Below are 6,671 nucleotides of genomic sequence, written 5' to 3'. Positions count from 1 at the left end.
AAAAAGCCTAAGTGTTGACATTTAAAATATGTTTATTTTGAGTATGTAAACCTCAGATTGAAGTGTTGGGAAGAAATCATTCCAATGTGCTCTTTGAGCCCTTGTCAGTTGATAAATTCAATCACAGAGGGAAAATCCCTGATTACAGGGAATGATTTTGGCAGTAGAATGAATATAGTTAAGTAGGTTACCCCTGGGTTGTATTTTGTGTGAAACCTTATGATAGAGATTTTATAGACATCTAAGTTTTTAGTTGCTTCAATAATAAAGATGCTTTTTATTTAATGAGATTAGGTAGGCCAGCTTTGCAAATAATTTACATTGTTAAGATTGACAGATAGAACCCAGCATGAGATGAAATGAAAGTGTTTAGAAATCTAATTATCAGCTGGCATTGGAGTGTGTCTGATCTGGAAACATTATAAATTAAAAAAAAATGTAGAGGCAAAAGTTCTAGGGAGAATCATGCCTGTATGGTTTCAAGGAGCAACATATGGGTGCTGCTTCTGACTTCATTTAACTTTAAGATGTAAAATGTTTGTGAAATGACTACTTGCCTAAAGGTAAAGGGATATGAATGCCATGGTGATATGAGGTGTCTTTCTTGAATCGTGAAACTTGGCTAACAGATATTTAAGGGAATTATAGGCTTACAGGTATTTCGTGGTGTCACAGAAGATACTGTAAAAAGAATATTGTGATTGAGACTACTACCCTTCTCCAAAAGCTATTTTCCCTTCTTCTATATGATAGAGTTGAATAAGGATTGGCTGTGTAGCTAATGTTTCATAGCCTCTTTTCTATCCAGTTGTGCCTATACGATTACACTGTGGACAACAGGATGTTAATAGAAATTATGTATTTCACTTCCAATGCATGTTCTTAAAAGAAATGGGGATTTACTTTCCTTTTTTATTCTTTCTTGACACTCTAGATGTAGACTTTATGAAGAGTTGGACCAGTTATTTGGAAACAGATGTGAAGACAAGAATTGAGGATGGTAACTTCCCTACTAACCTAATCTCCTCTGTATTGTTAAATTAAAATATAATAAGGAATAGTATTTATTTCAAATTTTGCATGTCAGACAAGTGGGTAAAGAGGAGCTAATGGCAGAAAAAGCTGGAAAAAAGTATGTAAAAGTGAAAAAATAAAAATGGGACTCTACCTTATAACACGTACACATGTACATGCGTACACACAGAAACAGAAAACAGAGAAGAGAGAGAAGTGAGAGAGAGAAGGGAAGAGATTAAGAATTTAAACACAGAGTTGACAGTATTAGTAAGCAGAAATAGAGGATACCCAGTTGGATTTGAATTTCAGAAAAATGTTTAATTTAGATATGCTCCAAGTAATATTTGGGACATAATTATACTAAAAGTCTATTTATTATGTGAAATCAAATATAACTGGTATCCTGTATTTTATTCAGCCACACTTAATCCAAATATAACTGAGTGTCCTGCATTTTATGCAGTCAAAAGAAAAATATTAAAACACAAGAAAATATATATTTTTTTGATTTGGAAAGATTTCTTAAACCATACATAGAAAGTACTATCCTTAAAGGATTGATAAATCTGAATATTTTAAAGCTAAGAATTAAGCAAAAACACTTGAAATAGAGGGAAGAAATATAAGCTAGAAAGTGGGAGGAGATTTTTCAGCAGCTATAACCTACGAAGGTTTAGTGTTATAATGAATGCTTATAAATCAGTAAGAAAAAGAATAAAAATGGCCAAAAGACATAAACAGTCATTTCACTAAAGAGAAAATATGTACAGTTAATAAAAATAAGAAAAAAGGCTCAAACTCAAAAGTAATTAGAAAAATGATAATAAAGACCAAAATAAGACACAATTTTATAACTATCAATTGACAAAAATGAATTCTAAACATACTAAGATTTGGAGTGAATGTAAATCAATACTTTTGGTTTTTTTCTTAATAACTGCTGGATTTTAGCAATGTGGTGGGAGAAAAAAATGGTTTCTTGGTGTTTTAATTTTTTAAAATAGATTTAGGGGGCATAAGTGCAGTTTTGTTACATAGATATATTGTGTAATGAGGAAATCTGGGCTTTTGATATAACCATCACTCAAATAGTGTACATTGTATCCAATAGGTAATTTCTCATTCCTCACCCACTGCCACCCTCCCACCTTTTGGAGTCTTCAATGTATACATTGATACCCTTCTGCTTATAAGTGAGAATATAATATTTGACTTTCTGTTTCTGAGTTATTTCACTTCAGATAATGGCCTCCAGTTCATTCATAATGCTGCAAAAGACATGGTTTCATTCTTTTTTTGGCTAAGTAATATTCCGTGCTGTGTGTATATATATGTACATACACCACATTTTCTTTATCTAATCCTCTGTTGATGGATACTTAGGTTGATTCTATGATTTTGCTGTTGTGAATAGTGCTGCAATGAACATAGGAGTGCTAATGTCTTTTTTATACAATGATTTCCTTTTCAGTAGTAGGATGGCTGGATCAAATGGTTCCACTTTTAGTCCTTTGTCAAATCTCCACAGTGTTTTCCATAGAAGTTGTACTAATTTACATGCTCACCAACAGTGTATTAACATTCCCTTCTCTCTGAATCCTTGCCAACATCTGTTGCTTTTTTTGACTTTTCAAAAATAGCCATTCTGACTGGTATAAGATGGTATCTCATTGTGGTTTTAATTTGCATTTATTTTATGATTAATGATGTTGAATAGTTTTTCATGTCTGTTAGCTGCTTATATCTCTTCCTTTGAAAAGTGTCCATTTGTGTTTTGTCTACTTTTTAATGAGAATATTTGTCTTTTTTTCTTATTGAATTGTTTTAGTTCCTTGTAGATTCTGGATATTAATATTTTTTCAGATGCACAGTTTGAAAATACTTTTGCTCATTGTGTAGGTTGTCTGTATATTCCATTGATTTTTTGTTTGTTTGTTTAAATTTACAAGTGATTTTTTCGGAACTAATTTTGCTTTTCATTTTTATTATTTCAAGATATTACAGGGGTATATAAGTTTTTGGTTACAGGATTGATTTTGTTATGCTTGAGTCAGGGTTATAAGTGTGCCTATTACCAAGACAGTGTCTATTGTACTCGTTAGGTAGGTTTTCACACATGCCTACCTTCCCTCTTCCCCCACTTGATTTCCACCTAGTTTTTCTTTCCTCTGTGATATGTGTACTCATCAGTTAGTTCCAGTATAATAGCAAGTAGATGTGGTGTTTGTTTTTCCATTCTATAGACATTTCACTTAGGATAACAGTTTCCAGATCCATCCAAATTGTTGCAAAAGGCCTTAATCCATCCTTTTTGTGGCTGAGTAGTATTCCATGGTATTCATACACCATCATATGTAAATGATTTATATGACTCTTTTTGACATAAAAGTTCTGTCTGGAAAGCATCCAGCTATTGTTAATATAATGAAGAGCAGTTATATGGCTGGGTACTTCCCAGATAGACCTCATACAATAACAGTTAATTTTAATTACTTTTATTATTACTTTAAACTTTTCAATGAACTTATAAAGCATTTTGAAAACATAAAGATCTAGAATCCTCAATGGTATTCTCTGAAATATACAAATCTAAGTTATGAGACAGTTTTTATAACTGATAGCTGTTTCTACTTAAGGCACATGAAATTAGCTTATATATAAAAAGATAATAAGAATCAATCTAGAATCCTCAGAAAAGGTATTAAAATTATAAGAAGGAAGCTATAGCCAGGCAGCAGGACATTCCTATAGTTTTTCCCACATGTTTCCAGTAATAGGGGCCCAGTCTGATAAAGGAATGATGTTAACAAAACCCTGAAAATAATTTGTCCCCTCATCAGCTCTGGGAGCAAGTAGCAGTCTGATCATTCCATACTCAAGAGATGTTTACCACAGATCAGGAAAATTAAGATGACACAAATAGATTTCTGTTTCTTTCAGTGTGATAGTCCTGAATTAGATCCCTGTCTTAATGCTGAGCAAATTCTGAGCCAAATGAAAAAACTGAAACAACACTTAACTTAGAGATAACATTTTCCTTATCTCTAAGTTTCTGAGAAGCACAAGTTTGGCATAATATAATTTTATGTGATCAAACACCTTTGAATGTTTTGTAAAATGAACAAGTGAGAAACAAGAATAGCAGTAATTATTTTTAGACTGGTAATATTAGTTCCTGAAATAATATCTTCTAATTAGTATGCTACAGGTGAATATTTAGCACAGTTATGGAAAGCAAAATGAAAATATTTGTAAACATTCAATTATTTTTTGTATCATTCAATTCAGAAAATTGAAAATTGAGTTACAATAAATTATGCAGTCTATTTATATTAACATTAGCAAAAATGTTTACAGAAAATTGTACCAAAATAGAATTCATAAACCACAGAAACAGAAGTTTTATTACTAGAAGGAATGTATAAGATAATCTAGTTAAAAACAAATATTCAAGGATTTCGCATTAGTGATATGTTCCCACAATATAAGGGGAACACAGACTGAGAAAATTGCTATGATTTCCCAACATCAGAGAAATATATGTATAACAGTTCTACTTTAAACTCATTTTTAAATTTACATATAAATTTAAGGAAAAAAAAACCAGCTGTTTATCTGTCATCTTAATTTTGTAAAATATATATTATAGTGCATATAAATTATAGCTATTCAAATTGCCATCAATAAAATAAAAATTAAGCAAGTCACATGAAAGTTAGAACTCCAATATATTACAACATTAAATTGGATCATAATTTAGCATAATTTCTTCCAAACAGTTTATTAATTTGTTTTAATTATTAGATGTCTTAGTAATTATATTCAGGAGTTGACTTGGGAAGCAGATGGTTGATATATATATATACTAAAATTAAAAATGAAAGTTTCTCATCAAAAGTAAGCCATTAGTCTACTGGTTAATTCTGGCCCCTTCACTGTGTTTAAATTTTATGAGTGTGTCTAAATGAATTTTAAAAAATACATTATTCTTAAAAAATATTTCCTGGGTTCACAAGGGGAAAAATCAGAAAACCTAGAGGAGCTGAGCAGAAAAAGAAAAGAAAAGAAAAAAAAAAGAAGAAGGACAATTTTGTCAGAAAAAAGTTGTTTTCCTTTTCTCCTTGTATAGCAAATAAAATGGCCACTAAGGATAGACAATTCCTAAAATTACTGTATGTGGCTATATTACTTAATTCTGGCTAATACCATCTAAAGCAGAAATGTTTTGCAGTAGCTTTCAAAGTGTTCCTCTAGAGAGAGTGCTGGTAGTCAACCTCAGTCCCTCCTTAACTATCCTTTTCTTTACTCCTGTAACATAGATATCTTTCTACAGTTTGGTCCATATGAATGATCCACAGATCACCCTAGTGTTATATTTTTGTTTTCATTTTTTTTTTAATTTCCAGAATGTTATAAGGGTACAAGAGTTTGGGCTACATGAATTGCTTTTGTACAGTTTGAGTCAAAGTTATAAGTGTATCTATGACCCATATGGTGTGTATTGTAATTGTTAGGTGTGAATTTATCTATCCCCTTCTCCTCTCTCCCACCTGCTTGATTCCTGTTGAATTTTACTACCGTATATGCACATGACTATTGATCTCCAAGCTTCAATTTAGTAGTAAATACATATGGTTTTTCTTCTTCCATTCTTGTGATACTTCACTTAAAAGGATGGTCTCCAATTCCATCCAGGTTGATACAAAAGGTATTAGTTCACCATTTTTTTATGGCTGAGTGATACTCCATGGTACACAGATAACACATTCTATTGATCCTCTCATGTATCAATGGACACTTGGGTTTTTCCAACAGCTTAGTGATTTAAAATTGTGCTGCTATAAGCATTTGAGCGCAATGTCTTTTTTATAAAATGTCTTTTTTCCTTGGAGTAAATACCCAGTAGTGGGATTGTTGGATCAAATGGTAGATCTATTTTTAGTTCTTTGAGGTATCTCCATACTATTTCCATAGAGGCTGTACTAATTTGCAGTCCCACCAACAGTGTGTAAGTGTTTCTTTCTCTCCACATCCACACCGGCATATGTTGTTTTGGGAGTTTTTATTAAAGCCATTCTCACTGGAATTAGGTGATAACTCATTATGGTTTTAATTTGTATCTTTCCAATGATTAGAGACATTGAACATTTTTCATATGCTTATTGGCCATTAATCTATCTTCTTTTGAAAAGCTTCTGTTTATGTCTTTTGCCTACTTTTTAATTGGTGTTGTTTACCAATGTCATTTTTTTCAGATCTAGAAAAAATAATTATACACTTTGTATGGAACCAGAAAAGACCCTGAATAGGCAAAGCAACCTTAAGCAAAAAGAGCAAATCAGGAAGCATCACTTTACCAGACTTTAAGTTTTATTACAAAGCTTATAGTAACCAAAATAACATGGCAGTGTCACAAGAACAGAGACCTAAACCAATGGATCAGATCAGAGAACCCAGATATAGATCCATCATTATATTGCCTTTAGATCTTTGACAAAGCAGACAAAAACATACACTGGGGAAAAGAATCTCTATTCAATAAATGGTGCTGGGGAAATTGGATAGCCACGTGTAAAAGACTAAAACAGGATCCGCATCTCTAACCACTCATAAAACTAATTTATGATGGAAAACAGACTTAAACCTAAGGCATG

This window comes from Microcebus murinus, chromosome 3 (assembly GCF_040939455.1).
Source record: "Microcebus murinus isolate Inina chromosome 3, M.murinus_Inina_mat1.0, whole genome shotgun sequence".
Classification (NCBI taxonomy): domain Eukaryota; kingdom Metazoa; phylum Chordata; class Mammalia; order Primates; family Cheirogaleidae; genus Microcebus; species Microcebus murinus.
The sequence above is the reverse complement of the archived record's forward strand: the minus strand, read 5'-3'. Positions refer to the sequence as shown.